Source organism: Delphinapterus leucas, chromosome 18 (assembly GCF_059928025.1).
Source record: "Delphinapterus leucas isolate spDelLeu-1000000601 "Yukka" chromosome 18, BTC_Dleu_Yukka2, whole genome shotgun sequence".
Taxonomy (NCBI): Eukaryota; Metazoa; Chordata; class Mammalia; order Artiodactyla; family Monodontidae; genus Delphinapterus; species Delphinapterus leucas.
Window position 1 is genome coordinate 60,415,360 of NC_143146.1, and position 14,990 is coordinate 60,430,349.

A 14,990-nucleotide genomic window follows, 5' to 3' on the forward strand; every position below is an offset into this window, starting at 1 on the left:
ATTATCTGCACGCATTTACAAACGCCATATACCAAGACTTGCAGTTTTCAGTTCTTCATATATATTCTATAACACATACATATATAAGTATGGGGTGTGTTCTTTCCTCTTAGAAAATCCTATACAGTAAAATCTGAAGTTGGGAAACAGATAACCCTCAAAGTGGTTTTTTTGTATTATCACAGAATTCTTTACTTTCCAGAAAAGTTTCCCTATTCAATTCCCTCTCCCACCCCAAATTGTTCTGTTTAGCATTCTATAGTTTTGTCTTTCCCAGAATGTCATGTAAATGGAATGTAACCTTTTCAGACCAACTGCTTTCACTGAGCAATATGCATTTAAGACTCATATGTCTTTGCATGATCTTTTTTACACATGCCTGTAAGTCTTTGCTTTTCTGCTTTCTGGCATAGCACAGGCTCATCTTGTATTCCATCCCCCCACCATCCTAGCCCTGAAACTCTTCCTTTTCTCAAGGAGTCCAGTATAATGGCATTTAGAAACCAGTATCTGGGCACACAGTGTGTTTATTGCTACTGAGGTATCATCGTTTCTAGGGCCCTTCAGTAGAGAGAGTTAGAGTATATATTTATTTAAGCCATGGCAGAATCACACTGAATCCTCTGTTCCTCATCCAAACCACAGGGTTCTTCCTTTAATGGAAAGGTATTCTACATTCATTAACTCAAATCAGTTCCCCCTATTCAGGAGTGTTTCTTGTTTGGCATTCAAGTTTGGAACCATTTATTTCTTATTCTGCTCCCAGCCTGACTCAGTAAAGGGAAAGCTGATGTGAAAACTGATTAGCTTTTAGGGGAACCACTTTTCCCAAGCAGAATACAATAGTTTCCATCCCTTTTGCCTGGCTCTGAAAGTGCAATCTGTTATTTCTTTTAGTATCAATATCAAAAAAAAAAAAAAAAAAGCTTTTGAAGATCCTAAGTACTTCACATGTCTCTAAGGTTCTGAGGACAGCCCAAATTGTATAGCTTTCTCCAAGGAGAGCGCAGGAGAGAGAACAGAAAGGACACGGGCTGACTGTCCCGTGATCTCTTACAGTCTACATTTGTATTTCTTAATATTTGGAGTCCTAAGACTAGGAGAGTTTACTTCTGTTACCAGATAATTAAGATACAATGTCTTAACTATCCTTCTTTTCTGTTGCACCTCAAGGGTGTGCTGTGGAGAATGTTGCAGAACTTTGTATCTTCATTGGCTGCAAAAGGCTGCCCTATTTCCTCAAAAGAAATGTGTTTTTCGTAACAAAGCTGGCTTAATTTTCAAGTGGCATGGTATAATTAAAGTGATGGTAACAATGACAGAAGTGCAGGTTTCCTGCTTCTTTCCTTTCAATGAAATCAAAGGAGGAAACAATATAGAATGCAAACACGCAAACGGAAGATTTCTTTGTCCTCCTACTGCGTTTTGTTTGAGGTTCCAAATTCAACATGCAGCTAAGGCAAGGAGGGCACGCAGCAGCTGCAGCCAGGATTAACTGCACTGTCTTGTTCTTTTGCCAAATCCATTCCTGAAGCAAAAATGAAACAGTCGGGCTTCCCTGGTGGCGCAGTGGTTGAGAGTCTGCCTGCCGATGCAGGGGACACGGGTTCGTGCCCCGGTCCGGGAAGCTCCCACATGCGGAGCGGCTGGGCCGGTGAGCCATGGCCGCTGAACCTGAGCGTCCGGAGCCTGTGCTCCGCAATGGGAGAGGCCACAACAGTGAGAGGCCCGCGTACCAAAAAAAAAAAAAAAAAAAAGAAAGAAAAGAAACAGTCCCTGAACCTTCTTAATCTTTAGAGGTGAGGCCGAATACACGGTGCAGAGTGCTGCGCTTTGGAAAATCTCTACTTGGAGCCGGTTTTACCACTTAAGGCAGCAGTGGCTTTGAGCGCAGCGCTCGTTCGCTCTGAGCCTGTTTCCTTCTCTGCAAAATGAGAATAAAATTCACCACCTTGCTTACCTCATAAGGGCGCTCGAGGCTCAAATTAAATGTGATAATGTCAAAGAGCTTTGTGAACTCTAAAGAACTATGAATATAAGGTGTTATTAGAAGTGGTTGGAAGGAAATGATGAGACAGCTTAATTTAAGTCATTTCAAATGACTCAGGGTCGAGGAGAGCTGTGTGAGGGTTAGATATTGTTATTGCTCTATGGTAAGAGGGGAGAGAGGGCAGGGCTGGCAAGGGGAACGGGGTGATTTCTCCTCTCCCCCAGGAAGGAGGGCAGAGTTGAATCACTTTCTGAAGAAGGCAAGAATTATCACAGGGGTTTTGAGACTGCAACTGTGATGATGAACCAGGATGTAATTAACAGGAGACAGAAAGATGGTAAGAGGGGCCGAACGTGCTCCAGAAATACCGGAAGTGGAGCAAAAGATGGGGGGGTTGCCTAGAAGTGGAAAGAAAACAAAGGAAGTCAAGATTGATAAGGACAGAGGCGGGATAGCTGCTCACGGCACACAGGGGCGGCTGCACAACTGAGGGGAGGTGAGAAGGCATTTTGAGACTCAGGACCAGAGGGCCCAGGGTGTCAGCAACCCCAGGGGCAAACCCTGGAGAATCAGCTGGAAAAGGGCTCCATATCCTAGACTAGTGGTTTTCAGACACCTAGAGATTTACTTATTTACAAGTGTCTACTGTGTGCTAGGTACTGGACTATGTGAAACAGAAAAAAATTGAAGCTGCTTTTTTTAAAAACCCATTATGATTTATTCTCCACAATACTTTGTTAAAGAGTTCAGCGATTTGCACTCAGAAGTTATATGGCGAAGAGGCAACCAAGTGTAATACAAAGAATTGATCTAAGGTCTTTGCACTGAAGGCCATGCAAAAGTCTCTGCTTTGTTGAAGCCAGGCTTGGAGAACCCAGGGCCTCCCAGCTTCCCTCTGAAGCCTGTTGGCACCTTCCAAGGCATCTGTGCAGGGACATAGGGTTCTACTGAGAGGTGGAGATAAGCCCACTCAACCTTGTTTCATCTCTGGCACCCAGCACCTGAGAGGTACTCAGTATTGCCTCAATGAATGAATGTGATAGAGGATAGGTGGTCTACAGGAGAGAATTCAGATAAGTGGGTTCAGGGGATTCTGTAACTACATCATGAGGCTGTAACTTATCGTCCACGCATAGTGTATATATGAAAGTTTTTCAAGCTTTAGACGTGGAATGTGGCTGGTTTGTCAGGGGTGCGGGAGCCCCCTAGTTAGGGGTGTGTGTCCAGCCACAGGAGCCAAAATTGGAGAGGGTAAGACAAGCCAGAATCAGAGGACACTTGTATGGAAAATATCTTGGTCATTTCATCATGAAAACACAACCAGTCCACTACTCGGCTCCTACACTAGTGGGGCAGAATCACAGATAAAAACACCTAACATTTATTGGGTGTTGGCTACTTGCCAGGCACAGTAATAACCCCTTAATGCTGTGTAGTGGCCAAATAATGGCCCCCCAAAAACATCTGTGTCCCAGTCCCTGGAGTCTGTGACTATGTTACATGAGACAGCAATGGAGGAATTAAGGCTGCAAGTGGAATGAAGGTTACTAATCAGCCGACTGTGAGATGCGTTGGTCATCCTGGATTATTTGGTGGGTCGGTGTAATCCCAGGAGTCCTTGTAAGTGAAAGCAGGAAGCAGGCGTCAGTGTCAGAGAAGGAGAGGGAACGGCAGAAGCAAAGGTTGAAGTGATACGATGTGAGAGCTCTACTGGCCATTGCTGATTTTGAAGGTGGAGGGGGCCATAGTCCAAGGAATGTGGGCAGCCCCTAGAAACTGGAAACACAGGGAAACAGTTTCTCCTCCAGAGCTTCCCGGCCCTGCTGACACCTTGATTTCAGCCCAGTGAAGCCCGTTTCAGACTTCTGACCTCCGAACTGTAAGATAAAAATTGTGTTGTTTTTTAAGCCACTAACTTTGGGGTAAAGTTGCAGCAGCAATAGGAAACAGATACAGGTTTTCTCACTCCCCCTTTACAACTGCCCCATCAGATGGGTACTTAATATTGCTATTTTGCAAATGAGTAGACTAAGGCTTGGAGGGGTTGACTCATTTGACACAGAGGTGAGTGTATGGCCTGACTCTGGAGCCACTTGAAGATGGTTTTACTTCTTCATTTCACAAATGAGAGAACTGAGGCCCGGAGATGTGTCGTAATCTGCCTCACACGCAAGTTGCTGACAAGACTCACTGTTCCTCCATGGGGATAGGGTAGACCAATGCTTCACAAACACACATGTGCCCTCAAGTCCCCAGCAGTCCTGCTAGGATGCAGGCTCAATTCAGCAGGTCAGGGCTGAGATCCAGGATGCTGCATTTCTGACCAGCCCCCAGGTGAGGCCAATCCTGCTAGCCATAGAGTAGCAAAGCTGTACCAGTCCTGTGCCCTGCTTTGGGGGTTCTGAGCAACCCAGAGCCATCAGACTGCTTTGGGCATCTAGTGGGATGAGGGGGCCCTAGGGAGGGAGACACAGGAACAGATGCCTCATAGCTCTGTGGCCAAGGAGATTTAGGGTCTTAGAGGGAAAGGTCAGAGTTAAAGACAAGGCTATCACTCACTGGGTACCTTTGAGAAAGATGTCACTCAGACGTGATGATTATTGTTGTCATTTGAAGTCATTCAAAATTTGCTGGCATGGGTCTGGCATCACGATGGCCTTTACTCTTTTATGGGACAACACATGCAGGTCGAGGACGTTTTCCTGCCGCAGAGACTAAAATAGCTACGTGTGATTGTGTGGGAAAAAGCAAAGGTCTCCATTCCCTGACATATGTTTTATGTAAAAATAATTTCTTTCGAGAAAAATAAGACAGTTTATCCTTCGAGAAACGTCTCTAAAGCTTTGATGAAATCAAGGAGCTCTTGCCCCTGGCCTCTTCCTCTCCTCAGCCACAACACCACGTACACAGTGGACTACAAACGAGGACAGGTAGGTAGTTCAGTCTGTAACTGCAGTTGTGTTTCTCTGAGTCTTCATTTTGTGCTTCATTTTAAAAGAAGTATGTGACGTGTGTGTGGGAACTGCTGGGAGTTTCCCTTACCCTTCTTCACTGCGATTGCAGAATTGCCAGCTCTCTGTGGCTCACGGAGCTTCCTGAAGGCTGGGAACGTTCCGCTTTCATTTTGAAATGACAGCCAGGCACGCAAGCAAGAAATAGCAGCTTTTGTTTCAGATACAAGAAATCAGAGAAGGAAGCCAGCGTTTTGCTGTTTCCTAGGGGTATAGAGTGAAAATATGCCTCTGTGTACTTACAATGGCTCAAAAATGAAAGGATTTTTTTCCCCACTCATCTACCTCAGCACTATTAACCTTTAAAGCTCCCTAATCTACAGTTTGAAAATGGACCTTTAAAGTGTTTCTAGGGACTTCCCTGGTGGCGCAGTGGTTAAGAATCTGCCTGCCGATGCAGGGGACACGGGTTTGAGCCCTGGTCTGGAAGGATCCCACATACCGCGGAGCAACTAAGCCCGTGTGCCACAATTACTGAGCCTGCGCTCTAGAGCCCGCAAGCCACAACTACTGGAGCCCACGCGCCTAGAACCCGTGCTCCGCAACAAGAGAAGCCACCGCAATGAGAAGCCCGCGCACCGCAATGAAGAGTAGCCCCCGCTCGCTGCAACTAGAGAAAGCCCGTGCACAGCAACAAAGACCCAACGCAGCCAAAAATAATAAATAATAAACAAATTAATTTTATTTAATAAATAAATTTATTTTTTTTAAGTGTTTCTAAAATAATGTTTCTACAGACTTTCTTAGCTCTAGGGTTTGCTTCTGAGGATAGTGGTAAATCTTCTGGAAAAGAATAAAATATATCCATTAGTTGTCGGGATCAGCCAGCAAGCACCGAGCAGCCCTGTAAAGTACAAGGGAGGTATCCGGCTGGGTTCTTTGCCTTCTTCAGGTCCGGATGCTCAGAGCATGACAGGTCTGGACACCAAGACCTTTAGTGGGGAGGACTCTGGCCAGCCTGGAAACTTGATGTTATAGGCAGTTTTCAGTTATCAGTGTGGGGTGGTGAGAAAACACAGTTTGGGAGTCAGACAACCCTTGTTAGTGTGTTGTCTTGTCCAGGGCCCCCAACCTTTTTGGTTTACTTCACTATGGGCTTGTGTCCTTATCTGCAAAATACAAATAATCACACCTCCTCTCAGGATTATTGTGAGGATTAAAGGAGATAATACAAATGGCACAAAGTAAGTCCCTAAAAATATTTGCTCGTCTAAGAGCCAGAAATAAAGAGACTTTCAAGAATAATTTCTGTTTGACCATGGAATGTATTATGTTACTTTCTGCCTTGAATCATTTTCCTCATTATATTTTCCTTGGCCTACCAATAATATCCTTTTTATTTCTTTTGCACATACAATTGATGATGGGAGAGACAGATCCAAAGGACAATTTGTGGCAACCTGTTGTGGTCACAATCCACAGAATGAATAAATTCAGGCAAATACTGGACAGATGGTTGTTTTTAGAAAAATTGGTAATAAATCAATTAATTGATTTATCCTGGTGATGTGAAACAAAGATTCAATGCCAGAAGAGACCTTCTTTGGTGCCTACTAGTAATTGCTGGGGACCAGGAGACGTAGACTGGTTTTCCTTTCTTTCCTGTCTCCCTTCAATTCCCCCCACCCTGCCCCCTCCCCTGCCAGCTGGCAGGGAAAGTGCTTCCAGGGTGATACTGATGGGAATGCTCCTTCCTTTGCCCTCTGCTCATATCCCTTAAGCCATATAGCCAAGGTCAGCTCAGGTGAGCCAGGTGCCAGCCCTACCTCTTCACCTTCCCCAAGCCCATTCCTCCCCCACCCCCATCCTCAGGGCAGAAGTTGTAACACTTTACATCAGGGCAGAAGGATTGGAGTGCTGGCCAGTTTCCTGCCTAATTACCAGTCAGAGGGAGTGGAGCTTAAACTGCAGGGCACTTCCTTTGCACTGGCCCTTCTAAGGCCCTAGAAATAGGTTCTCACGCTCATATGGTTTTTTAAAACATAAAATTTGCAAGAGATATTTTAACCACAATCAGTGAAGATCCTGTTCCTTCTCTGATTTCCCTTCCATCATTCTTTCCCATCTGGCAGTGGCATTGTGGGTTTCCATGGGTATTTGGGTGGAGGTTGAGTTGGAGATACATCTAGTTTGGGACTGGTTGCTCACGGGGTTTGCTACCCGGCTATGATTCTAACTTCTCTTCACCAGCACCCTGGGAATACCCTTTGCTCACACTCTGTGTTGGAGCCCCTGTTTCCTAGAATCTGTGTCTTCCTCTTTTGTGGTCTAATTCCTTACTTTGGTAGAGCACATCCTTCTGGAACTTTCTGAGAAGGAGTCGGTAGAGGGAAATTTTGAAACACTTGCTGGCCTGAAAAAGGCTTTATTTTACTTTCATATTTAATTGATAGTGTAGCAAGGCAGAGAATTCTAGGTTGGTGAAGAGTTCCCTCAAAACTTTGAAGACGTTTCTCCCATTCCCTTCTACCTTTTGGTGTTGTAGAGAAATCCAGTGTCATTCTTTCTTAGTCCTTTCTGTAAACTTTCAGGATCTTTTCCTTATTGTGGGTGTTCTGAAGCTGTGCAGTAGCATGCCTTGTTGGGCCTTTTGTCTTTCAGTTTTCTGTTTCTGAGCATACTTCAGTTCTGAGAAATGTATTAGCTTCTTAATAAATGTGTCCTTGCCATTCTCTTTGCTTTTTCTTTCTGGAGCACCTAGTATTGTTTTATATTTTGTAGAGCTCTGCTTTATACCAAGAACAGTTCTAGGCTCTTGGGACATAAGAGTGAACAAGAGATAAAATCCCTCCCCATGTGAAACTTGTATCCTTACAATGGTGGGTCAGATATTGGAGTCTCTGAATTAATCCTCTAACTTTCTTATCTTTCATATTTCCCCTCTTATCCTTTATTTTTCTAATTAAGACTGTACTTTTTAAAGTAATTTTAATTATAGAAAAGTTGAGCAGATTGTATAAAGGGTTCCCATATGCCCCTTTTTCCTGTCCCTTTCCTGCTTCACTTTCCTCTGTTATTAATATTTCTCAGCAGTGTGAGACATTTGTTATAATTGATGAACAAATATTGATACATTTTTGTTAACTAGAGTCCACAGTTTTCATTAGGCCTCACTCTGTGTAGTGCAGGCCTGTGACCCTCCATTACAGTATCGTACAGGATAGTTTCACTGTCCAAATCACCTGTGCTGCATTTATAGCCCTCTCTCCCTCCAACAAGCCCTTGGCAACCACTGTTTTTTTTTATATATATATATATATAGTTTTGCCTTTTTCTAGAATGTCATATAGTTGGAATCATACAGTATGTAGCCTTTTTAGATTGGCTTCTTTCACTTAACAATATGCATTTAAGGCTCTGCCTTATATAACTGTTTATGGCTTGATAGCTCATTTCTTTTTAATGCTGAATAATATTCCATTATCTGGATGTATTACAGTTTATTCATCTATTCATCTGTCCAAGGACATCTTGGTTGCTTCAAAGTTTTGGCAATTATGAATAAAGCTGCTATAAATATTCACATATAGGTTTTTGTGTAGACACAAGTTTCTGACTCATCTGGGTAAACACCTAGTATCATGATCGCTGAATTGTATGGCAAGACTGTGTGTGTGTGTGTGTGTGTGTGTGTGTGTGTGTGTTTCTAGCTTTAATGAGATATAGCTGACATACGACTGTGTTTAGCTTTTTAAGATACTGCCAAACTGTCTCCAAAAGTGGCTGTACTACTTTGCATTCCTACCAGCAACGAATGAGGGTTTCTGTTGTTCTGCATCCTTTCCGGAATTTGGTGGTGTTAGTTTTTTTGGATTTTTAGCCATTCCTAATAAGTGTGTGGTGGTATCTCGTAGTTGTTTTAATTTTCAATTCCCTACTGACATATGATATGGAGCATCTTTTCATTTGCTTACTTGCCATCTGTATATCTTCTTTGGTGAGGTGTCTGTTCAGATCTTTTGCCTATTCAAAATTAGGTGGTTTGGGACTCCCCTGGTGGTCCAGTGGTTATGACTCCATGCTTCCACTGCAGGGGAGCACGGGTTTGATCCCTGGCCAGGGAACTAAGACCCCATGTGCTATGTGATGTGGCCAAAAAAATAAATTTAAGAAAAAAAATTAAGTGGTTTGTTTTCTTATTGCTGGGTTTGAGTTCTTTGAATACAAGCCCTTTTTATCAGATATGTGTTTTGCAAATATTTTCTCCCAGTCTGTGACTTGTCTCCTCATTCTCTTAACAGTGTCTTTTGTGTAGCAGAAGATTTGATTTTAATGAAGTCTGACATCAATTTGGATTTCTCCTTTGGTGTTCTATTTAAAAATTTATGCCAAACCCAAGGTCACCTAGATTTTCTCCTATGTTATCTTCTAGAAGTTTTATAGTTCTGCATTTACATTGAGGTCTATGACTCATTTGGGGTTAATTTTTGTGAAAAGTATAAAATCTATGCCTAGATTAATTTTTTTTCTTTTGCATGTAGATATACAGTTGTTCCAGCATGATCTGTTGAAAAGATCTCTTTGTTTATTCTACTTCTGAGAGATTTTCTCATCAGCAACAGATATCTCCATCTTGGCTTAGAATAGTTTAAAAAAAAAAAACCCAAACCCTGTCTTGGCCATGGAAGGACTGGACCCATGCCTTCAGCACCCTCCTTTAACCCCCAGCATCAGCATGTGTTTCTCTCTGTACCTCATGGTCACTATGTGGTGTCCATCCTACTGGGCTCCACCCTATTTCCTACTTTGTGGTTGATCATATTTGCAGGTCTTCCATAGGTATGAAAATTCCAACTTGTGGAGAAAATAGATTATTTAAATTCAGTCCAAGAATAGGGACTGACTTCCTGACACAGAGAAATACTGAAATGACACAGAGGCACACAGAAAAGGGCACTCTTGAGAGTCACCGTAGTTTAGCGGTTCCAAGTATAGACAGCCTGGGTTCAAATCCTGGCTCTGCCTCTGCCTGGCCATGAAAGCTTGGATAAGACATTTAAACCTTTCTTGACTCAGTTTCCTCATCTCTAAAGTAGGGGTAATAATAGAAATTGCTTCCCAGGGTCGTTTGTAGATTAAATGACTTATTTCATGCAGAAGGAGTAGAACGATGCCTAGCACAACGGGAAGAGGTGTAAACATGTTTGCTATTATCGTTACTGCCTGACTAAGCGTATGAGTCACCAAAAGCTCAGAATCACTTCAGTCCCCTTGTGTAACTGGTCATTGTTCACTTTGAGACAAGACAAGCTGGGGCTGGAATCACAGAGGCAGCTGAATCATTCCAGCTCTTCCAATCCTGACAAGCTTTCACGTTTCAGTGCTAATTTAGAACGAAGAGGTACCTGCATCAATGATAAGTGAAAAGGTTTACACAACTTTAGCAAACTACTCCATTTTAATGGCTTCCCAGAGGTATCAAGACTCCAATTAAACTAGTCCCAGGAATTAGGACTGTTTATAAGGTCACCATTGGATTGTACCAACTCAGTACTGGATGGGGAACACTAAATCTAGGTACCAGGGAAACTTCAGGTTCTTTTCTGATAACCTGACCCTATTTGCTTGGCTCTGCTCCTATCACCTCATAACCCACACTACCTCTGGTCTTAGCTCCCACTTTCAAAAGCAAGATGTTGTCCAAAGCCCTCTCAATCTCCCCAGGAAGACCCCAGTTTTTACACCAGAATTTGATCTTTTATTGAGTTTGGAGGCGGAAAAGCTCCCAAAGGACTTGGGATCCAGCCCAGAGCACTAAGTTCAAAGGAAATAACACTCCTCCTTCTAATATCATCACGTAAACAGAAAAGGTCAATTTATATAGTGAGACATTCTGGGAGAAAAAAATGAAATAATTTTTTGAAGAGTTCCAAGATGTTTTAAAAAGTTTCTTTAAACGTTTTCCCTTCCCTCTTCTTCTGATATATCTCTTACATCTGGATTCAGGGTATGGTTGAAATGTCTAGGCTTGATTGCTGGAAGAATGTCATCATCAACTTCAGGTGTATGAAACACGGATCTCTAAGAAATTGTGACTAACCCTCACTTTCTCAGTCCTTGACAGCAAGGTCACAAAGAAATGGAAAGTGGATTAGTTCTTTTAGAAAGTGTAGAGGAAGAGGTAGAAAGGTTAGAAAGGTCAAGTCTCTTGGAAGCTTTGTGTGGGAATTCCATCACTTTATCTTAAGGATACAAGGTAATGATGGTGATGATGGTGATGACGGTATGAGGATGATCCACTGTGCCCACACTAAAGCTTTTCATCTGTAGACGAAAAGTGCAGCACAGCCACTAATTAATTCTGAGGGCAAGGTAGGCAAACATCATTGTCTCTGATTTAATGGTTAGGAATCCAGGCAAGAGGAAATTAAACCCTTAACCCAAGATCAGAAATGAAGAGTCCCTGCCTCCTTACTTTCCACTGGCCACCCTAAAGGTAGCTACAGAAGGGCTTTCTTTTATTTCACAGAAACAGCTAGCTCCTTGCTGCATCTGGCCCTTCCCTTTACAGCATTTGATAAGGGCAGGAAAGAGATCTGATAGAATGACGCCTCTACCACAGAATGATTTTGAGGGCTGCTACATCTCTACCTAACCATGGAAGCAGAAGTGTGGGAGGTGTACATGAAACACTAGAGTCAACTTGAAAGTAAGAACTATATAACTTATACTTTTGTGCCACCTACAGTACCCAGCATAGGATCCAGCCATAGATCTTCACCAATCTTGGTTCTTTCTCCATTGATAGTTCTGTCCTTTGGCAAGGAGAAAAGATATTTCCTTTTCATCTAAAGTCTACTGAGCTAGTTTAATTTTCCTGTTCCAAGAAGGAATTTAGGGAGTGTGGCAGAGAAAGTGTAGCTGACCACAAAGGATTCATGTTCCTTCCCATATAGAGTTGTTTTGGGGAAGAGACTACCCAACTGGGAAATATATTTCCCAGAAGTTTTGCATCTGGGTGACTAGTTCTGGCCAGTGGAATGTGAGAGGAAATGGTGTGTGTCATTTGCAGGTTGAAGGAGTCGATTATCTGATGTGCTTCCTATCTTTCTACCCATTGGAGCCACATGTTGAAAAGGACTTGGGTTCCTCCATCCCCCATGTAAGGGGAATCACCAATGTCTGCATTAGACTTAAGGCAAGTGAGAGGTCAACCTCTCTTATTGCATTGAGATTTTGGAGTCATTTGTGACTGCAGTAGGCCTACTCTGACTAATACAGGTAACCTTTAGAATACATCCAATGTGATAAACAACAACTTAGAGAGGAAGCAATTAGGGCAAAAAGAAAGCAAGGGTAGGAAAATAGGATGAAAACAAGTGCAAAGCACATATGGAAAATACATGTCCTGTGGGACTGTACGAGTTGTTGGAAGTGGGCAACATTTTTGGCTTTGAATTTCCCAGCATCCAAAATAAAGAGGCAGATTCTCTGAGATGCAAGATTCATAATGCCCGGAAGAGAAGACACACTAACACTCAGGAGAAATACACATTTTCCTGGTTGTTCAAACCGAGAGACATTTCTCCTAAGACACCTGAAAAAGGGGATCAATGCTGTCAGCTGGATTAGGCCACATCCTCAATAGCACCGGTACAGTGGCTCTCACAGAAATGTTCCTATAGCTGACATAATGTTCCTTGATGCAAAAAGTGGCAGTCTATGAAAAGCCGGTTCAGAAATGGTACTTTTAGGAGAGACTAAGAAAATGCAGGGCACAAAGGCAGATGTCTGATGGTCTGGCTTAATCCAGTGTCCCAAGACCCCAGTGGGGTGGCTTCCTCACTCTAGCACAGGCTCTGGCGGGTATCCCTAGAGAATCAAAACCATCTGCTTCTGGACGAGCCATGAAATATAAGCCCAGCCACACCATCCTGCAAGAAACAGCCTGACCCACTTGCCGGGATAATCTTGTCCTTTGATCAGATGTGCCAGGAGGTGACCCAACACCTGTCTTGCTGACCATAAAGTGAGGAAGTTCCCCTCCCTGACCTGCTTGTTTGAGTGGATGGCCCCAGTGTGGGTTTTCATTCAGTTTCCACATCTCAAGGGCGGTGATGGGAAGGAAATCAAGGCTGCGCCTACTGAGATCACCCTAGGTTTCCTAAGGTCCACAGGTGCGGATGAGAAACATCTGGTCAGGAAGCCAGTCCCTGGAGTGAGGGCTCTCAGCCACGCCATCAGGAAAGAGGAAAGCTTCTCAGCATCATTCTGGCCAGCATTCAAATCCTTGGGGTTTATGGAGCAATGAACTGCTTCATGCAGTTGCCCTGCCCAGGTCTTCAGGATGAGGTAGATTACATCTCCAAATGTCTAATCCTTCCTGCAGCCAGGTGCTTAACCGCACTGGCAGGGATCATACACCTCCCTCTGAAGGAAGTAACCAGTTGTTCTTGGGAGAAATAGGGAATGACTTGACATTTTTCCCAGAAGGCATGTTCTCCATTTGCCCAGTGGGACAGAAAGTGGACATGTGTCAAAGATCTCAAAGCTGCTTTAACTCCTGTCCTCTCCTCTCCTCTTTTCTTCTCCCTTCCCTTCCTCCCTTTAAGACACAGATGGAAACAATATATTAACTATAACCATGGATATTGTATTTACCAGTGATACTTATTTACAAAGGCTGATACCAGTAGGATACAATATCCTTCTCTTCTTTTTGAAGATTTTCATGGAATCTTCTTTTTTTTCACTCAACAAACATTTGTTGAGTGCATCCAGGGAGTTGGTGGAACAGTTGGTTAAGAACACTGGCTTCTGGCTGGCTCACCAGATCTAGATTTTATCCCACATGACTTTATCAGCTGCTGGACCTTGGCAAACCCAGAACTTCTCTAAGCCTTGGTTTCCTCACGTGATTGTCTGGGAGGTTTAAGGGAACTGATGCTGCAAAATGCCTAGCAGGAGTAAGTGGGAGCTCTGCTTGTTAGCATCCGTTCTCTTCAGGCTAGATAGATATAGATACCAATAGAGATATAGCTATAGGTATATATTATACATGATAGGTATAAATAGGTGGTTCATGGTCTTTAATTAATTCAGTCACTTTACTATTGTTATTTTGAGCAAGATAGATCGTTCACAATCTTCTTCTGAACATATTGTAAAACATATGTTAATTTTTCTAAATCTGATACAATTAAATTGGATTTACTTTAAGAATTCGGATGAATTTCAGACTCCTTTGAGACTGTAAAAGAAACGATGAATATCTGAAAAAAAGTAAGAATCAAAACACTAAGCTAAAGCTCTGTGGCTGGTCATCTCTTTGCTACTTGCATTCTTTAGAGCCCTTGCCAAGGCCTTTAATTCTTCGGAGGAAGGGGTGTATGGGGCTGACATTTTCCCTCTTCAACTAATTTTTCACAAGCTTCAAAACCATTATCCTACCCAAGGGTCACCAAACCTCCTGGGATCTGAATCACGGAGGAAGCGCCTGGAAGAGTGAAGTTCTGGGCTCCGGGGGCAGCTGATGCGCTTTCCTAGGGGCATGTGTTATCCCAGCCTGGGCTGGCTCCTGCTGACGCTTAGGATGTGGCTTTTAACCTTGTACGTTCCCTCCTGAGAGCCTTCGATGCTGTGTCTCTGGCATCTCTGGGGCTAATCCTCTGCAATTCTCTTACTGAGGGTAAAGGGAGGCCAGAAAGACTCTCAGCGAACACGGATGATAGCGTCTTCCCTCCCCTCCTTCCTCTCACCCTCTTGACTTAGGGAACACCCTGGCTACAGCTCCATTTTAAGGTGGGCTAGGGCTGAGTCTTCCAGTTAACAGTAAACTGGAAGGAACTTTCCAGTAAACTTCCAGTTCACCAGTTTCCTGGTCACTTTCGACAGTACCTGGATGACAGTACTGGTTTCTGGGACTCTGAAGCCTATGTATGATAAACACTGCCTTTACCTTGGGTCTTAGTCTGATTGAGCTGCTATGACAAAAATACCTTAGACTGCATGGCTTAAACAACAGGGATGTATATTTCACAGTTTTGGAG

General features: G+C 43.3%; 1 long non-coding RNA gene across 1 annotated transcript; it reads left to right on the forward strand.

Moving 5' to 3' along the window:
* Positions 1-1,564: 1,564 nt before the first annotated feature.
* LOC149746862 (uncharacterized) lies at positions 1,565-5,685 on the forward strand. The gene is made up of 2 exons (XR_016388698.1): positions 1,565-4,920; positions 5,054-5,685. It is a non-coding gene; the product is annotated as an uncharacterized LOC149746862 (long non-coding RNA).
* Positions 5,686-14,990: the final 9,305 nt, after the last annotated feature.